The sequence below is a fragment of the Meleagris gallopavo genome, chromosome 3 (assembly GCF_000146605.3).
Source record: "Meleagris gallopavo isolate NT-WF06-2002-E0010 breed Aviagen turkey brand Nicholas breeding stock chromosome 3, Turkey_5.1, whole genome shotgun sequence".
NCBI classification, from domain to species: Eukaryota; Metazoa; Chordata; class Aves; order Galliformes; family Phasianidae; genus Meleagris; species Meleagris gallopavo.
The window spans coordinates 26749515-26770323 of record NC_015013.2 but is presented as its reverse complement, the minus strand read 5'-3'; the positions used below and the strand labels follow the sequence as shown (position 1 = coordinate 26770323).

Below are 20809 nucleotides of genomic sequence, written 5' to 3'. Positions count from 1 at the left end.
ATTCTACAGCAATCTTTGAGACAAAAGGAGTGTTGGGAGGAAGTAAATGAGCACCCCAAGGACTAACAGTGGACCAACAGCGGACCATCATGGTGCTAGAAGGCTAGCTGACACTGAAGATCACCAAATAAGCCTATGTCTTTTGGGCAATCTTTGGGGGTGGATAGAATAATGAATTTGGGAATGTAATGAATATATAATATATGTGAAAATATAATATGTTCACGAATGATCAACTGGTGGAGCATTGTTGGAGAGTTATTTCGATGCTATCCCAGCACTACCAATAAGGAATACCTTGCTTAACAGTAACAAAACACTGCAGTTAAGTTTATACACATCGATTTCTTTGATTCAGCAATGTGGGCTGGGGACAAACTAACAGGAGTCCAGCTGTATCAAAAAAGACTTCTAGATCCTGATGGAGAAGCAGCTGACTACAAGTTAAAAATGTACCTTCATGATGAGGAAGGATATCCAGACATCATATGTCTCTAGAATGTAGCCAAAAATTTGTGGGAGGTGACTCTTCTCTGACTGGCACTTATAAGACCATGCAGGCAGAACTTTGTCCGTTTTGGACTTCTCAGTGAATGCCAGACAGTGAATTCCTGGAACAAGATCAGCAGAGGATGTCCCAAGATGAGGAGAGGTCATCCTTCCATCATACCTGCTCCCGTCTCCTTGGAAGCTCCATAAAATAAAGAGCTCCACTGTTCCTGCAGATGAATTGGGCATATCATGTGCCTGCACACAGGTATGGATGGGAGAACAGATCACAAAGTCATCCCAGAGTACTTTCTCATCCCACTCAGTGGGTTGTGAGGATGGTGAATCTATGGAATTCACCTTCATTCAAATGAAAATAGGGCTCTCCCTGCTCTCCAGGGGTCACCAGAGCAACAGAATCAAATCATGATGCAGAAGAACAATATAAGACAGTTTATTGAGTTTTTTAACAACTCAGATTACAAATCAACAACTTTGAGTCAAAATTAGGCAATTTTTTAATGACAATTAGTGAGAAACTACTTTAAGGCTAATTTAGGCAGTGGCTGTTAAAGAAAAGTGAGTAAAAGAAAATTGAGAAGAAAGAGGAAAGAGAAACAGAGATAGAGAAGGAGAGATTTAGAGACAGAGATATTTCACCACTCCTGGATCCAGTGTTGTCTTGATCGATGGGTGGTGGTTCAACAAAAGTAAACATGCATGTTCATCATTATATAGTCTAATTGGTCCAAGACTGCCCTTAGGGCACTCATGTCTAAAAGATTCTTTGATGTCTTTGATGAGGGTCTTTGGTGGTCATGTACCCTCTCCTCCATTTACTGATGTTCATCAGCTGTGAGGAGCCATGACAAGAAGTGAAGATAAACAGTTTATCACTCTGCCTTTGCAGAATGGTATCCTTAGATGTTACAGCTTCCAAATTGAATCACTAAAGCTCCATTCATTCATTCCCAAACAGTTGTTAAGGTTAGTTGAATGAGTCAACAAGTTGCTTGCACAGTAGTTAAGGAAGGTTCCATTCTGAATTTGAGTCAACAAGATGCAACAAGTTCTATATAAGGCTCAAATGAGCATTGATTTATCTATTTGTCCATGACCCATCACTGAAGCCAGCAGTGTGATTTTGCAGCTTGGTAGGCCATCAGTATCCTGGTCTGCATGAAAAGAGAGGTGGCCAGACGAGCGAGGGGGATAATTGTCCCCCTCTACACAGTCCTCCTTAGACCTCAAATGGAGTAGTGCATCCAAGTCTGGGGCTCCCAGCACATGAAGGATGTGGAGCTGTTGAAGCAGGTACAGAGGAGGGCCACGAGGATCAGAGAACTGGAACACTTCTCCCATGAAGAAAGGTCAAGTAATGACTTCTAGTAGATCTGCAGAAGACTTTAATAGGGACGTATTTCCAAGCACTGAATTTTTGCAAATGGATGTTTTTCCTAGAAGTGCAAATTGACCAAATCATTTCTGATTATCTTCTCACTTTCTCTCTGGGATTGTGCTTGTACTGGCTCCAAAACACATTTTCCAAAGCATAGAGTTGTTTCTCTTCAGAGAAAGAGCTAAGGAAATCTGAAGATTTAACAGTGCTGTATTCCTGTAAACTTATGCTTGAGGATGGCTTAATTACTTTCAATGACATTATTTTAAAAAATCTACTTACTACAGTTGGGACAAATTTTCATTTCAGATAATTATTATGCACATTACAAGCATATTTCAAGCATTTAACAGAACTGAGAAAGAGGTTGCATGATGAAAAGTGTTTGCCATTTTATTGCTTTTTTTTTTCTTCAGTGGTGTGTCTAGCTGCCTAATTTATTCTGTGGGTAGAACACTGCTTCTAATAGCGGAAAACTTCATCAGATATAACATGATTTTTTAAAGCTTAGCTTAAGCAGCATATTATCTATGGAACACTGTTGGAAAGTTAATTTGCTAGATAAGCAGATTTTCAATTACTTTTTCATATCATAAACAAGACAAAAACAAACAAACAAACAAAAAAGGGATTTATACTGCACATGGGGGACTTGACCAAAGAATGAGCAGGAAGAGCTGAAGTATTTGTACTAATCAGGGAGGAATTGGACTTAAGTAACTCCTAGAGAACATTTGCAAATTTTGGTGAGTGACTTTCAAGTCTGCAGTACACTTGGCTGAATCTTACTGGATTTTCTGCTTGAAATGTTTTCCTAACAGTCCACTGAGGTGTGAAAGTAAAATAAGTTCTTAGTGTGGGAGGAAAGATGCATTTCTTAGGAGTATAGCTTAACTAAAAATAGATGACTTTTTCTCCCACATGGAGTATGCTACTCTGTACAACAGGGTCAAATTTAATTTTAAGTCCTATCGATGTTCCTTCTTATCAGTTATGGCAAGTCTTTGTCACAAACACGGATTTATAAAAGAAACCATGAGAGCTATGATCTCTTACTGTCAAGAACACTTTGAAGGAACAATTTTGTGAAGGACTTAATTTTCACTTTAAACTAACTAAATAAAAGTCCGACTGATATAACATCCTGGTTTGCTTTTTCTAATTTGGAACTTACTTTAAAGTGTGGTCATCTTCTAAGGAATGGCTTCATAATTATGATAAAAAAATATTTATATTTCAGTGGAATTGCTCTTCAGACTCTGGGCAATTTTAGGCAGACAGTGCTGTACCTGAAGAATACCTGTATCAAATAATCTGACTTTATTTATGTCAATGAAATATTTCATGGCTTCCTGGAAAATCCATGATGTTGTAATACACATCATTTCAATACTTTATTTTTACATAAAATTTAAAAAATGGCAAAAGCAGAAACTTTATGCTTTCTGTTCCATATTACAATTATAATTGAGAATTAGAAATATTTGGATCTGTTTTAGCAATAGAACTAAATGAGGTTATATGTGGTTTCAAAGAACTAGACAGTGTGCACATGAAATTCCTTTCACATTGTTTTGCCAGCAGCAGGTCGCCTGATTCAATAAAGTGATTTTCGAAAGCGAAGTACATTTTGCTGAGTGAAGATAATGTTTCTGTGTCTTTAGATAAGTGACACTGTGGAAATGAGCACAACTCTGTGTTGTCTCAATTAGAGATCAGAGAACGTGGAGGAAGCCCACAAGGACACCAAAGCTGTCTGTGTGTGTTTACCTCTGTATGTTTTATCAGAGTGTGTTTGAAGCTGGTAGCAAGAGATACCCTAAGGGACAGATGCTTTCTGTTACTATCATTCTTTCAGTTGCTTATAACTTTATCAAGTACACCTGCTTAAATTTAGTTTTTTATGTTTGGTGTTCTTAAACAAATTTATTGTTCTTAAACAAATTTTGAACAAAAATTGTTCTGCTCTCCCAGAAGCTAGGTTACTTAGGGGTGAGGCCTCAGCAATTTAAGGAATCTCAGTTCTTTTCTGAAAGAGCTAAATTTTGCCATGATGCTGGGTGCACTGCAGTTCCTTTCTGTCTTGCAGAGTGTGTGCAGCACAAAGGTTTTTTAATACTGGGACTACAGTCATCAATTCTATAGAGGAGTTGTCAGGTAGAAAGTCTGAAAAATAGGAGATCCTGAGGTCAGTCAGAGAATGTTCTTGTTGGTGAATATACAGGAGATTGTGAACAGTGCTGTGGAGTTACTGAAAACATCTAAAATCATGCCAAGATGCACACGCAGGCTCTAAAGCAGGCATGTCCAACCTGCAGCCTTGCTTGCTCCTACTGTTTGAAATATTCCTGTATCCTGTGTTTGGAACCTATGCACTATTTGAAATCAGTGGTTTTGAATTCTATAAATGGCAGGAATTAGTTGAATGTATTAAACACAAACAGATGGTCATTAAGAATTTGTATTCATAAATATGATGTTGCCACTCGTACTGTCCTTCTCTGTGAATCAGAATTAAAAACCAGGAATCCCTTTCCAAAATGTGCAGGCTGCTTTTTCAGATAAACTACCTCAAACACACTTCATTCATGTGCCCACAAAACTTCTACCCAGCTGAGGCTGGGTAGAAACAGCAAGGACTGGATGAGGACAGAGAGATTTGTTTTCCATTGCCAAGAAGCAGTTTTTATTCTGGATATTCTTTGTTTTGTATACAGTCTTATTCAAATTCCTTTCTTCAGGATCTCTTGTCATCAGCGTAACAACATTTGTTGTTGTCTGTCTTGTCTCTGCTGAAATCACTGTATTCACTATCGAAACATTTGCATTAGACTTGCAGACACCATATTTTACCCTCTGCTCAATCATAAACACTTTTGCTAAAGCCCAATGAATTATTTGTCAGTTCAACTCCTGTGAAAGAAGACAATTAGTTCAGGTTTATGAAACAAGAAATACTTGAAAAAAGTGATGTCCTAATACAGTTGAGGCTTGCAATGGTAGTACGTAATGTAAATAATAACATAAATAACAACAATAAAATAGTACCATGACCACTTTTCAAAAAATACTTGTTTTGAAGAATACTGAGTACAAAGTGATAGAGAAATTCCATAGAAAAACCTTGTCTAGAAAGAACTCATATAGCAAACCCTGTGTGTCATCATGTCTTCACATTCTTCATTGCTCTTGTTTGGTAGAAGTCTACTGAAAAGAAGATTCATTGATTTATCCTCATCAAAACCAAATCTTCTTTTCACTTGGCTTCATTTTACAATCCTAACACAAGTCTAGTTCTTTCATTTAGTATAAATTCAGTATAATGCTCTTTTTTTTAAGTTCTTTTTTACCTGTTCTATGTCACTTTCAGAAGATGCATTTCATATACTATTTTAATGGGTATAAAAAGAAAATAGACATTGATTTTTGGAGTACATATAATTTTTTTCCCTAGCTGACTTTTTATGAAGTTTCAATGCATAATATCCAGGCCCAGTGAAAGTCATACTATTCTTTTAAAACTTGCAACAATACTTTGCAATTGCCTTACTTATTCTAAAAAGACAGGATTCACAAATTTTTATTATTTTATTTATTTTTCTTGTTTTGATCTTAATTATATATTTTGACCTTCATTGAAAAATCACCTGTAAATTGTATGAGTTCATTTAGCAGAGAGCATGGCTTGGTTTCTTGTCCTGATAGTACTCTGAGGCCTATGGAAATGAGCTAATTTAAAAGAAAACTTCTTCAGAACACAGATATTAACCTAAATCTGTCTCAATATAGCATGATGACAACCCACTAAGGAGAGCTAAATAAATAAGTCATATTCAGAGTTGCAAACTACCATTTCAAGCACCAACAAAGTCATTTACGCAACCAATTGAGCTAATAGATTTGCATAGAGCAAGTAGTTAAATGTCTTCTGCACAGGTTGAGAGTGATGGGGATTTAACAGACTCATAACTATGGCATAACATGCTGCCCTGTAGTGGTCTACTTTAGAATAAATAGGTGCTACAATGATATGCATTTGTTTCTATTTATGCAGAAGTACTGTAGGATAGAAATGCAGAAGATCTGCTGTGCAAACAAACCATGGTAATCATCTGGGCTGACATACTCACCGTGACTATAGTTCTACTACTTTCATTTTGAGATAAGTGAGAATGTCCATTAGATAAAAAGTTCACTCATCAGCATCACTTTCCTTGCTCTAATCTTATTTTCCATAACTCAATAACTACTGAAAGAGAGAGTAAGGGAGAAATTATTCTCATTTTAAGTTGTGTCAGTGTGACAGACAGCAGCCATTAGGTCCTACAACTATTCTCAGGCATGCTGCTGTCACTGAGAGCAGAACCTGACCTTTTCAAAATGTATGTGTGCGGGATTCTTTGCCTGACCTTAATTTAAAACTGGGATGGGGAACAGCATACTGAACACTTGTCAAGAGGCTGATATTGTTTTGGATATGCAGACGATGTATCCAGGTTTCAGAATAATAAAATTAGGATAACGTAGGTATTACCAAATAGACTGAATAAACTGCATGTGGTAATTCTATTCATATGAGTTTATGTGAATGTATACTAGCATTAAGGTAGGTAAATGTTTCTATAAAGCATAGTTATGTATTATGAACTAGTACATGCATGAAAGATGAAGACAAACCTTAGGTTTATCACAAGATAAACCCCAGGCATCTGCAGATTGTGGTTGGGTTAGTGCAGAATGGAAGCGTATTAAACAGAAAAATACAACTGACTATCTGTCTGACATACTTGTGTACTGGTGGACTGCTAAACAATAAACTAATAAATAAGTAATATCCTTTCTTGGCTATGGCAGTTGGTTTTTGTTTATTTGTTTGTTTTGGTTTTGCTTTTGTTTTGCTTTTGTCACTTTAATTTCCTTAGAACTTTCCACTATTTCTTCGGCAAATGAGAGTTTTCCTTAAGTTTATAGTTCTGGTGAGGTTCAGGTGTTAAGACAGAGAAGAATAATTTGAGAAAATCTCATTCAAACATCATGCTTCCAAACAGAAGAAGCCAGGATCATTCTCTTAGTTTCCCCGTTTGCATTTTTTTCTTCTATCTGTACCATATTAATGAAAGAATGGTTTAAAACATATATTTTCTTCTAAGTTAGTACACATTGTACCAGAGCATCAGTACTTCAACATTAATCTTCTCTTTTGTCAGCCTTTGAGAAGTTGGTCCAAGTTTCTATACATAAATCAATACAAGTTGATCATCAATTCCAAAGACAGATCAGATTATTTTAAATACAAGTGCTCCTTTTGCTGCACAGCAGCTCAGAGAATGTCTTTGCATACTTTCAGATGCATTGTCCTTGAAGTAGTGAAATTATAATAAAGTATTCTAGATATCAGTACCATAATTTAGGTTTGTTGAAAGACTGGAGGAGCTTTAGAGGCAGATTTATGCTTTGGATATAACTAAAACTGAAAAATCCAGAGTTTAGTGCAAATCAAAAAGTGCTTAACTGAAAGCCTTCATTGGTAGAAATATTCACAAATATTCAGCTTGTCTCTCTAAGAAATCATTAAAATTTGATTATACCAGCTTATGCTTTGAGTAGACTTCATGAGGGCTGATCCAAACCCACTTAATGACTTTACTAGAGTTGCTGTAGATTACTGATGATGAAAGTTATGGCAGACTCTATGTCAGATGAGGTTTCAATATGCAGAACATGCTCTCTGTAAAAGTGCTTGTTGCCCTTAGGAAAAAGGTAGCTGCACTATACCTTGTCTATATGGAAGACAGTAATAAAGGTGGAACACATACAATGATAATACATTTGCTCTGCATGATAAGAAATTCTCTGGAAGAACATGCTTGACCACCGAACTTTAAGTAAGTGAATCTCTGAGTACCTGGAAAAAGGCACAAGTCCCGTCTTTTTCCATCTCCGTTATATTGCAGTTGTTATAGCCACAAATCCTCTGTGGGGAGGCCATCACAGTGAGACTGTTTTACTGGAGTTGAAAGAGTTTAAAAATACATTAATAACTCAGGTATTAAAAATATGAGATCCAGAATTTTCCTGTTAAACTGTGGGTTGCACAAAAAGATCACAGTTTGAGTCTCTTGAGAAATGCATTATTCAAGTTGCATATCACTTCCAGAAATGCTGCAAGGCTTAATTAATTAGTGATTATAAGCTGCTTCAGGTCTCTTTAGATGAAGGGTACTGCATGTTTTCTTGAATTTACTATTGTGTTTACTGATGATAACTATGTTTTTCCTCTTTCTTATGAGAGTGAAAACATACAATAACAATTACAGACTTGATTTTCGGATTGTGAATATGGGAGATTTCGTTGCTCCTTTTTAATTTCTTCCTATCTAACTTTGAATTCAAAAATCCATTTTTCTTCACTAAGGGCATATGAAGGATTTGGTTGCTGCTAGCTCATGCACAGCAGCTTTCTTTTCATCCAGGCTTTCTACCTATGGTGGAAGTGAAACCCCAAAGTAGGCTGTCAGGAGTGGTACTGCTATCAGACCTGATAACAGAGCAAATCCAGCATTTGAAAATGCAGAGAGACATATCTCCACCACAGGTCTGTAAATTATGACAGGATTGTAGTGTTTCAACTGAGCCGAATTCAAGAGTACATCACATAGGAGGCAAATGAGATAGAAGCGGAATTTTATATCTTGGAAATCATTGTTCACTTTCATCTAAGGAAAGTTAAATTTGTTCAAAGTGAAAAGAACAAAAGAAACAAAATATTTCCTGATTGACTTGTTAAAACAAACAAGCAAATAAACAAAACAATTTTAAGGAGAAAGAGTTTCACAATTAAATCAGCAACTTAAAATGAATCGAATAACATTTCCTAGTTATTGTCCATCCAAAATTCAACAATGTATTCCTTGACTGTAAATCAATCTCCTCTAACAAAAGAAAAAAACAGAAAAACAATGCCTTTGATTCACAATAAAGCTATTCCTTACCTGAAAACACTTAACCTTTTTAGTCAGTTTGTACAAAACTATATACGATATTGTCACTTTCTGAAGTATAAATGCTATATAGTTTACCTGTTTCTTCATAATGGCCAAAGTGACTTGAGAAAATATAACGAGAGGAAACTTTAGAAGTATGTTTACGGTTCAAAGTTCAAGCTATCTTCTCTTTCTATGAATGAACCTTTCCAGTTAATATCTTTATAAGGTGTTTAATTTTATTTGTGTGAAATATACATCTTAAGTAATTAAATACATTTTGTTTGTCTTTTTTTCCTTCCCTTGAGGTTTAGTGCATGTACTAGCTACTCTGTTTATTGCAGGACAGTAATATTTATATCAGTTCAAAGTTGCCCCATCCCTGCAGGTGTTTAAGGCCAGATTGGCCCTGGGCTGCCTGATCAAGTGGTTGGCAACCATGTCCACAGAAGGGGGGATTGGACGTCATTTTATGATTCCATGATTCTACAAAATTGAATGAACAAATCCATGAGAAAAATCTACCAGGCACCATTAAACATAATAATACCACTTTAAGCTCAGATATGAACTGCAGACTGTTGAAGTATCAGAACAACATTTGCACAGTTATGCTCTTCCCTAATTATCCACATCTTAGGTGATGTCAGTGGCAGGTTGCTGGCTTAGAAAGATCCTTGTTTGCAGAAGATATAGCTCTTTTTCTGGCTTTATGGTTATTCCTGTCAGGGTCTGTATAGACACCTATGCTACAGAGGAGAGCAGCTGAAGTCTAGTACTCAGAATTATTTTGAAGATTTTCCAACAAAGTTCAAGTTTTCTAAGCAGCTTGTCCCTAGCTTAACCTAAACACAATTTTTCCTAAGATTGCATCTCACCCCTCACAGATTTATTTACTTAAGGGGAATATAAATGTTGATTTAATTCGCTGGGCTCCAGCTTGCAGAACTGTGCACAAGCATGCTTTGTGAAGTACTGTGCCATAGCCAAAAGTAGATGTAGAGTAATAGTGCTTCATTGTTAGCTTCTAAAGAAGATACATTTGAAGTATGGAAGAAGCAAATTTGAAGTCAGTATGCCGTTTAATTGCTTTTAGTTCCTCAAATGACTGACCAATGAAAAAGGCATTTTGTTTTAAATGTGGGTTTTGGTGAGCCCCATCATTAAAAAGGAAAAAAAAAATCATAGGCTTTAAATTTTCTCTCCCTCTGGCTTTTTATTTCTCTGGGTCTGCTAAATCTTGTAATATCCAACTTGTCAAAGAGAACATATGAAAAGCTACGTTTAAAGCCCGTTAAGTATTTGTAAATCAAAGCTGCTCTATAATTTACAGAACATTTATTTTAATAAATCATATTTTTATACCAACTTTCAACCCAAGAGATCTCACAGCATTTTACAAACTAGATTCAATTCCATCACCACTGAGATTGAGTCATCTCTCAGCCGTCTCCAGTGGGTCAGAAAGTTGGCAAAATTCAGCTATTGCTGGGATAAACAAATATGGCTATGTTGAAGCAAAGTGTCATGTGGGAGCAGCTGTCATATCATTTTCTTTTACCAGGAATGTTGTTTTTTTGTTACGTCACTTTATGAGTCTTCTCCTTATATCAAAAGATTATATCATATAATCTGTTTTATTTGTCTGCAGCAGATGAAGTGGTGAATGGAGTTTTCTTCCAAACAATTTGCCAAAGCAGGCGGTAACCTACTGGAAAAAGTGTCATGGATAAACTTTGCTCTATTAGAGCTGTCTCTTCCAACGCCTTACTCTTTGATAATTGCAACATGCACAAAAGAAACAAATTTCCTCAACTTTCTGGACTCATGAGATCGGGTCCTGGTTGGAGGAGCCATGCCATCATCAGCGTGCCTCTCCTGCAGTCAGAGGATGGTTACTTCCTGTTGCTTTCTCCTCTTGGATCCTTCTGAGCTTCCCCATTTGGAGATCTGCCCTGTGAACAAGCAGAAACTGAAATCTATGCCTCATCCCTGTTGTTTCTTTTCTCTCTGGGGTAAAGAGAGTTAAATGGAACAACACAAAGTGCCTGAGCAACATCGACCAAAACCAGCCCTTTTTATATCATCAATTAATGATATAATTTTAAATAGAGACAAAGCGGTTGCAACGCTTATTCTGAGGAACAAGGATAACCATGTCAAGCAAATTAATTCATCTTATTCTCTGATGTGAAAAAATGGAGTAATTTTAAAGAATGAAATATGATTAAAATGAAATGAAGTTTGAGTTTACTCGATCTGAACAGGCACACAAGTGCTTCCACTTATTTAGATACCCTCAGTCAGCAACATTGATTTATGTAAGACATACACCATACAGCAACAGAAGATTGTGGTTTTGAAATTACAGCTTTGCAACTTTTTTTTTCAAGCTTCCAAAAGATATTGCAAACAGTGGGCAATGAATTTGCCTTATCCAGCATGTTTCAAGAATAATAGAACAAATAATTGTTTGTCTATAAAGTTGGTATCGAAGATGAGTATCTCATTGTCTGAGATTTGTCATTTGATATTTATTGTGTTCCTGTTTAAGGCATTTCGGTCTTTCTAACAAGAGCAGAAAGAAATAGTCATGGATAGCAATTAGTGAAAATCCAGTGTATGAATTCTTTGCAGAGGTAACCTGAACAAAATATGTAACAAATGCAGTAAAAGAAATCAATGCATTTTCTCTATGTTTTCAGAAACACATCAAATGAAAAAGATACCAAAATAATTCATATACAATGGACTGCTGGAAAGATGGCTGACCCAAGTCAGCCAGGTCTGGTCAGGCAGCATTTCAAATGCTGCCTACAACCATAAATAATACAGTTTCTTGGAATGTATAAGATAGCACAACATTGATTTTTTATTCTTTTATTTTCTAGTTTATTAATTTTATTCTTTTGATCTAGCTTTCATGCAAACATGCCTGGACACTAATAAAGTACAATTTGCCTATGATTTCTGATGTTGATAGGGTATTGTCAATTTAAGAAGGAGCTTATAGTGTGCAGAACAGTTGAAAAGTTGTGTGTTGAAGAGCCTGGGCTCCATCAGAGGAGGGGTGGCCAGCAGGGAAAGTGTCCCTCTCTGCTCTTGTGAGGCTCCATCTGGAGTACTGTGTCCAGGTCTGGGGACCCCAGCACAAGAAAGACAGGGAGCTGTTGCAGAGGGTCCAGAGGAGGGCCACAAAGATGATCAGGGGGCTGGAGCACCTCCACTTCTGATGAAAGGTTGAGGGAGCTGGGCTTGTTCAGCCTGAAGAAAAGAAGGCTGAGGGGTGACCTCATTGCAGCCTCCCAGTACCTGAGGGCAACATACAAATAGGAGAGGAGTCAACTGTTTGCAAGGGTAGATATCCGCAGGACAAGGAGAAATGGTTTTAGGTTGAAAGAGGGAAAATTTGGGGGGAAGTTCTTTTCTGTGAGGGTGGTGAGGTGCTGGAACAGGCTGCCCAGAGAGATTGTGGATGCTGCATCCCTGGAAGTGTTCAAGGCCAGGTTGGATGGGGCCCTGGGCAGCCTGGTCTAGTATTCAGTTTGGAGGTTGGCAGCCTTACCTGTGACAGGGGTTTTGAGTTTGATGATTCTTGAGGTTCCTTCCAACCATTCTATCATTCTATGATTCTATGATATTAGATTTTCAGCACAGTAGCTGAGAGATAACACAAATTTTCTTTGACTGGAATACTAGCTAACGGTGATTTTCCAGTTAAACCCTGTTTTGCTTGGTGTTCAGCAGTATGAGATTGCTTGGCCTTAGTCACATGGGTGAGCCTTGGTGTGATTCTTGCCCTGGAGTTGTCCATGACTGATCTACTGGAACCTCAGTAGATCAGAACAACTGTGCAGTGAGTAGTAATGTGCTGCCTTTTAACCTTTTAGAACACAGTCTGTGCACAACTAATCAGTGTTTATTTCCTGTTTTAAATAACCTATATATTTTCATGCCTTATATAATCTCTTTTTTTTCTACTGTAGGATTCATTCTGTCTTTCAGAATACCTGGAAAATACAATAACTAACTCAGTTACTTTTCCATTTCAGAATTCCATCAATAAACACAATTTTTTATTTCACGCTTTCTGCTGATCTGACCACTTGTCTTTTACTTCTCAACCAGCCACTTATATTCTCTCTGGCTATTTTTTTTCCTAATATGCTAAACACAGAATTGGGTCTCATTCTTGAGATGTTTCTGTTTTCTAATAACACATACGAAGTTAAATACTGTTTAAAAAATATTAATTCAGAAATATACTGTGGTTAACTGTGTTAAATTTTCTGTATCAGCTGTAGCTGTGTTTTTCTGTTCATCTCTCTGTATGTGAGATGTCACCCATATTTGCCACCTGTAACTTGTTGTTTATCATTTGGTAATTGTTTATGTATTTTAACTGACTCTTTTCAATTGATTTTCTAGCTCACAGCACTCTTGAGCTGCAGTCTTGTTTGTTTGAATAAATTCTGTACGCTCTGTGAAGAATATCTCTTTCAACCTAGAGAAGAAAATCATATCATTGAGGACATTTTAAAATGTGGATCTTCTGATTGAAAATATGAGCATACGAAAGCAATATTTTTCCAACTGAACATATTGTGAGTGTTCTATCTGGAACATATCAGATATTTCCCAGTGCTTACAAGGTTATGGGGACATGCATTTAGAATTTTAGAAGCTTTCTGTACATAAAATGTGCACATAAATGATTAAATTCATGGAGGAACTTCATAAATAAGAACAAATATCATTATATAATTTCCTTTTGCCATGTAGGGTATTTTCAGGCTATTGTTTTTATAGGGAAACTTTCTATTTTTAAAAGCACTTTTTATCATAAGACATCATTTCTGTATGAAAGAACTGATACTTTTAGAAAAGTAATATTTTTTAAAACTTTTTTTAATTAAGAGGAGCTTCATTCAAGAGCTTCATTCAAGAGATTCATAGATATTTGTTATATTTCTTAGCCTTTTTCTAGGGATCAGAGCATTTCTCTTGCCCTCCTTCCTCATTTTTTATTTCCTTAATTTCTTCTTTTATTTCTCTGTGTTTGGAGAATCCCTCCCAGTGTTGATGCAGTGGGAGAGACTGTGCAACATGGAGCAGTCGAGTGCTGCTTCTGTATCCACCAGGAAGCAGTAAGGGGCAGTTACTGTCACAGGGCTCTGTAGTTCCCTCCCATGGGTTCCCAATGGGAGGGTTTTCACGGAAAGATCACTTTATTTTATTTTGATTTTGATTTTTTTTTCTACTTGGATATTAGTGTTTGCAGAATGTTAGCTAACATAAACAGGGGCAGAATTTCATCCTCTGTGCTGCTCTTGTAATTCTTCGTCTCTCTGGTAAATATGCACAGCTGTTACCACAAGGACATCTCCCTGTATCAAACTGCTCTGGAAATGTTGAGATCAGCAAAGATGTCTTGGGGATTGCCCATGTAGGGTGATCTGCAGACTTTGAAGAAGTTAGTCTTCCTTCTCTATCAGAGCCAACAGACCTCTGTGCATACAATTTTGTGTGGCTAATGTCACAGGTTAACATCAGTGTGAACAGATATGGACAGCAAAAAGAACTGACCATAATGTTCCCAAAGAAAAGCAAAGAGTGGCTTTGAAAGATAACCAACTTCCTATAGCACATAGTCTGAAGAGTGCAGTTGGAATGATTCTTGGACTGATGCATGCTGAACTCCCTGTTTAACAATGGAATTAAATCTGTCCTTTTGATCATTTTTGTCTGTGAAACAAACTATGGGGGGAGGGAAAAAAAGCATCAGCATTGTGCTTTTGCCTGTACCTGACATAAAGAATGTACCAATTTGTTTCATGATGCATCTAAAAAGGCTGTTTCTTTTTTTTAACCTGTCATTAACACATTTTTTGTTATAATGTATAATGCTAATTCAACAGTTTTCAGAGTGAAGCCTTATTCGTGTTCACACAATGCACCTGATATCAGCTCTCAGCTTGGAGAAAACTGATACCATGTGTTCAGTAATCTTTACCTCACATAAGCAGACGGACATTTCACAGGAAGAAAATTTGTGAAGAAAAGCATGACATAACAGAAAATGAGCAGTAGTATTTTTTGTCTCATCTATTATACATTGTTATTCCAGTGGTTTATAAACCACAAATCTTGGTTTATGGCAGCTAAATCTGAAAAGGAATTATCCCCTCCCTCTTCAGCTTCACCTTCAGACATGGATCTCTAAAACAAAGCCACTGAGGCAGTGAGTCTTGTTGTGAGGACACAGTACTAGGTGTGGTACCAGCCTTCAATCTTTACAATCTGAGCAGTTCTGGCAAATTATTTTGCCTCTGTATTTTCTAATTTCAGCTGAACTTGACAGTCACTTTATCCCTGCAGTGTGCTGATCCTCCAGCATTTTGTGATAAGCTTTCAGTCCTGCATAGTGCATGAGCTCATTGACAGGATGAGTGAAGAACGAGGGGGATTATTCATTGTTCCCATTACATGTAAATCCTCTCAACAATAACTTAGCAGGAAGGCAGTGTTACTTAAAAGGAAGTTCACTTTGGACAGATGCTTTAAAAAAGCCACACTTTACTCTTGAGATATGCCGAATGGTCTCATTTCCTTCTTTTCCTTTCTCCTTCCCACCGTAAGGAACTTGTTTACTTTTTGTAAACTAGTGGTATTATTCTGATTTTCACCATGATTACTAAAACTGTCAAGGCCACTGAAGCATTACATCAGGAGAGGCAGCTGTCACTTGGGAAATGTGGGTTGTATGACAAAAGTGCAGGTACCAGTAACTGCAACCATGGTTTCACGAGCTGGTTCTAAATGCACAGCCCCACAAGGAACCTAACAAGTATGGCTTTAGTCTGCAAGTTTGATGAGCACTCTGAGAATGAACAAATTGAACTAGAATACAAGTAGGTTTTAGTTTAATCTGTTTACATACTGAAGGGTAGGTCATTCATTTTGAAGCCAGACTCTGGAATACCTTCAAATCTGTCTCAAAAGCAATAATGTTTGTCCTCAAAGCCTCTGAAATACGTTTGGCAGGGAAACAGTATTGTATCTGAAATGGATGGAAAATCACACGTGTTACCTAGAAAATGAGGGTAGACGGATCCTAAAAATCTCTGAAGTTCCTTGTCAGTATAGTATGGAAAGAGCTCTGGTGATTACTGTGTGCTAAATGTGAGTTGCATTGGTTAAGGCGTAGTTACAACTTTCTGTGTCATTTCTGCTAACTATTTATGAAAATGCTGGTTTGTGTTTATTGGCCTTCTACCTTGATGAGAGCTGAACCGAGTGAGTTAATAGGCTGCTTTCCATTTGTGACTTCTGATTCCATGAATAACATTTTTTGTGATGAAAAAATAAGACAAACATCAAAAGATGCCTACGCAGGTAATCAAAATATCATTTTATCAGATAATAACTGTACATCAATATAATATTGAAAGATTTTCAGAAGAGATTGCTACTACTGAATTTCAGAGTGATAGCTTATTGGTTAGTTGCAATTCAAAATAGATTCGAATTCTAACCTAGATGTGGTGTTCTGCTTTTCTTTAAGGGTAAGTGGAAGGAGAGATAATGGTAGAAGGCGGCCTGAATTTGTTTTTCTGACTCAGGCACAGGTTTTTTCTGTTGCTGTCTTACATAATCTCTCAGTTTTATATCCTATATCCATTTTAAAAGTTAGTTAAAGGAACAAACCAAAAAAATCTAGTTATTTATCTCTGTTCAGTGAGACTGACAGCTTCAAAAGAATTCCATAATGACCAACATTTTGCTGAACCACGCTTTCTGCCAGTTACAACAGTCTCCACTAACACTATATACTTCCAAATCTGTTTCAAAGTCCCATATACATTGATGTTGAAAGAAATGCGAAGTGTGATTCTCAGCTAAAGAAAGCTTTAAAAGTATTTTAAAGTATTCCCCACAAGATGCTACAAATAAAACCAAGAGTGAAGTCTTCCAAATTTGAGAACATAGGGCCGAAATCAACTAATTGGCTGGGAGAGGGAGATGGTAGTGGCCAGATCCCTGAAATAAATAAAATTGAGTAGCTAAGGCCCTGCTACTATTTTTCCTCTCTTTGTAAAAGTGATCCCTATTTCTCTCCCTGTAAATTAATTTGTTCTTTTTTTTTTTTTCTTTCTTTTAAATGGGAAAATCAGATTTGTACTGAGATAATTCTAGATGTATTTGCCAGTATGAAGAACTTTTCAGCAGGATTATACAATACAATATGGATTAGAGATTCCATTCAGACTCTAAGTTTCAGGTGTTCCTCAACACTGCATCTGTAATCCAAATCCCCCTATTTTAATTTAGACAAACAGGATTTCCCAAGAGCAGGGTGAAACAAAGAAAACTGCCTTCTCCAGTTTGTAGTTTGCACAGTTTTCATTGAGAGTTTCACAGCATTCTCATGAAAGTTGTTATAGCTCTAGTCAAGTAGAAAAGACACATAGACACAAAAAGCATAAAGCCATATGAAACTACTATGGATTTGGAACTCATGCTCATAATTACATGAATTAAAAGAACTTCTACTTTTCCTTTTAATTGTGTGATTTTTTCCTATGGTACTGATTTTCTAAGATAACAAGTATTATAGTGATCTGAAAGACTGAAAATGGTTTTTATTTGCAAAGTTACTTATGCACACAACTTTAATGGGATCACTCACCTGCTTTAGGCTAACGTGCACCTAAATACTGAACTGAATCAAGGTCTCCAGAAGGAAGAGAAACACCAGCCACTCAGACCCTGATTTTCCCTGTTTGTTCTGATAGTTGAGCAATTTATAATTGACCAAGTAGCACTCAACAAGGCAAAAAAAATACAACACATATGATTTATAAGGTGCTCTGGAAGATACATTAGAAAGCATTATGAGATGAAATCAATCAGTGCCTAGACTACTCAAGATACTAAATGTTTTTCTCTTTTCTACTTTCAGCAAGCAAGAGGACAGATCAGGTATTAGTACCGCACATTTTTCTAACTGATGGCATCATTTTCTAGTGCTTTTTCCTGATTTATGTTTCAGTGTTTATCCAATTTCCTTTATAATATCATCCAAAGCAGAAACATTAGCTATTTGTTATTTAACCTCTATAGCACCTTCAGAAATTGGCAGAACAAACTGGACTTATATTCCTATTGTTGCTTTAGATGACAATTTGGCAAAACTGAAGAACTCCAACATTATTTGCTGTTGTTACCATAAAATTATGGAATTGTTAGTGCATTTTTGGCCTGAGAAGAAATTTGATTTTCCTCATTAGCTAGCAAGGTCAAATGAAAAAGACCTTCTTCAGTTTCCAGTAAAACATATAGTAGGATATTCATACCAACATAAAGCGGGAGGAAAAGTATTTAGGATTTTTTTTGGTATCAGACTGAGCTGCAGAGGATTCTGAAAATTGTGGATAAATATAGCTCATAATTTACAAACAATTGAAATTCATACTGTGGAAAGAGAATTTTGTTCCCTGTCTGAGGGGCTTCTGGATGTTTCAGAGCCAATGTGAAGATAAGTGATTTCACGGGAACTTGTTGCTCACGACTACCCTTTGCAATCAGAATAATAACCAATGAAGAAAAGGACCAAAATGCACACTAAAGAACTAATGTTTCCTCATAATCAGACAAATACTCATGTTTTTTTCCCCCAAATATTTCTTTCTTTCTAAATAATGGCAGCATTACATAGCGTATGCAGAAATAACTTGCAAAATGTGTGAGTTAAACTGAACAGAAAGGATATGACCAACTTGACCCCCGCTGAAAGCATTATCTTTGCTTTAAAGACAACCAAAGTTACACCCTGGAGGTTGATCCTAACTATAGTCCATGCACACCTGAACCTATGACCATATTATGGCTTTTTTACTCAGTCCAATTGCCTGTGCCTGGGTCAGCAGATTTCGATCTCATCATAGTTTAAAAAGACCACTGTGCAGTGTCAATGCAGATGAAAGTTATCAAACTCTATTAGCCTCCTAATGCTTTCTCATAGCTCCCACGTGTATCCTACAGGACAGCAAATTCTCTCTTCAGTATTAGCACAAATGAATTTCTAATGTAAGTAATCTTATTGCTGCAATAAAAATGATGAGATGTGTCAGCAAAAGGCCTTAGAGCTGTAAGTGAACTACTGACACTAGTTTGGACTTCGTAGTTCAACTATTATTTCACTGTTGTGCAGATATTCTGACTAGATTACCTGAAATGTAGGTTAACATCAGCCAAATTGGCAGTGAAGACATAACTTCAAAGAAATATTTTGAGAAGTCAGAAGTCTTCCCTATGGGCTGAGTCTAATTTGCTTCTGTTTTTCATATTTACCAAAGAAAAAAGAGAAAACTGTTATTAGCCTGCTCTGCTATAAGTGATTCAGCTCACACTTTTGGCTCTTAGGAACAGAGCCAAGTCCAGTCCTGTGCATGCAATAAATCAGGTTTGGGCACCCGAAGAAGAGACTGAAAGATACACCAATTTGTTCTCCCATCAATGCACAATGTCACTTGCACTGTTATCTAAACAGGCACTGAGGGAACCTGGTAGCCTGGAGTAATGACCCTGACTGCATAGTCTATACCTCTGGTATGTCATTCCTCTTTAGCAGCTGAAGTGCCCCAAGTATTCGTTAGTTTGTTCACCACTGCAGTTCACAGCTGTAGGACCAGAGCTGCTGTATGGAAATTCTATAGTTTGGGCATCTGTTCTCCATTCTTCAAATCTGCAGGGCTTTGGAGCACATGGCTTTGTAACTAGTTACAAGTTGCTTGAGACCCAGATCAGAAAATATCAGTGGTGGTAGTAGGTATGTAGTACATAGGAAACTCAGATACGTTAAACCTAGGCTGTATCTGATAAAACACCAAAGTGAGGATGGGAAAATGTTGCCTCTTGCTCCCCTGATTATGCATGTGGTTTATGAATCTAAGCCAAAACCCACAAAGGTCAGAGGCCCTTGAATAAATTTAAGAGTGGTTTGTGTTGGTCCAAAGAACACTTAGCTGGGAATCCAATACAAATATTTATATTTTTCAGAATCCGTTAACGTGCTTCATTAAATCATGATTGGAATAAAAGTTGTATGATTTTATTAAAAAATCAATAAATGCCAGATGTTTATTTACCTTCAGTAACTTGAATATATCTAAACTTCTAATTATGGGGGCTAAAAGCACCAGTATTTGTCTGGCTCACAACAGATTGACAATACTGTATGGGAAATCTTTGAACTACTCAAAGTGATTGACATAGCCTTGGTGTGCAGGTGACCAGCATTTTGGACTGATCTATTTGAAACTCAGTTTTCTGTTATTTCTAAAGAAAGATGGAGCAACCTTCTGGATTTGAGAGTTACATGGATGTACTGACAGAGAATTCATAAAATACCTTTAAACAAACATGTTCCCAGCATTAAATCTTCAGCAGCAGTTAAATATAATTTACTCTAGAGTATTCATACACTCTAAATTTGAAAAAGGCAATGTATTACGCTGTGTATGACTGGATAGGAGGCTTATTAGGAGAGGACAAGGAACAATAAGATCACACACAGTGGATAAGGTGTTGTTCTCACAGAAGGTATTGCTTGAGTGAATTCAAAGTACTGACTGATAACCTTGCTGCCCTTCACAGTGAAAGAACTTTCAGGAATACGACTTGGTTTTTTTCTCCTCTTGAATGAGTTGGTAATTGCATCCTGACAATTTCTCTAATCTCAGTCCCAAAAGGATATAGGATGATTTAAGGGATTTATGCAAGTTAAGCTTGGTGCAATAGCAACTGGCCTTAAGGGAGAGAGAAAACATTTAGACTTGTCCCTTCAAAGCTTTTTCTTCCTCAGGAGAGAAATTTAGGGCAGTGTGTGAAATCTTCTGCCAGAGCTGTTCGATCATTCGCAAAAGGCTAGGAAAAA

At 36.8% G+C, this 20809-nt stretch overlaps 1 long non-coding RNA gene across 4 annotated transcripts in view; it reads right to left on the bottom strand.

Moving 5' to 3' along the window:
• Positions 1–927: 927 nt before the first annotated feature.
• The window catches only part of LOC104910167, a 69454-nt gene continuing 49572 nt past the window's right edge, over positions 928–20809 (bottom strand). For 2 of the 4 annotated variants that reach the window (XR_002113141.1, XR_002113140.1), the window contains one exon: positions 2289–10826. This is a non-coding gene — a long non-coding RNA (uncharacterized LOC104910167). Of the gene's footprint in view, positions 10827–20809 lie in introns of all 4 variants that reach the window. The other 2 variants (XR_792867.2, XR_002113143.1) reach the window with 2 other exon arrangements.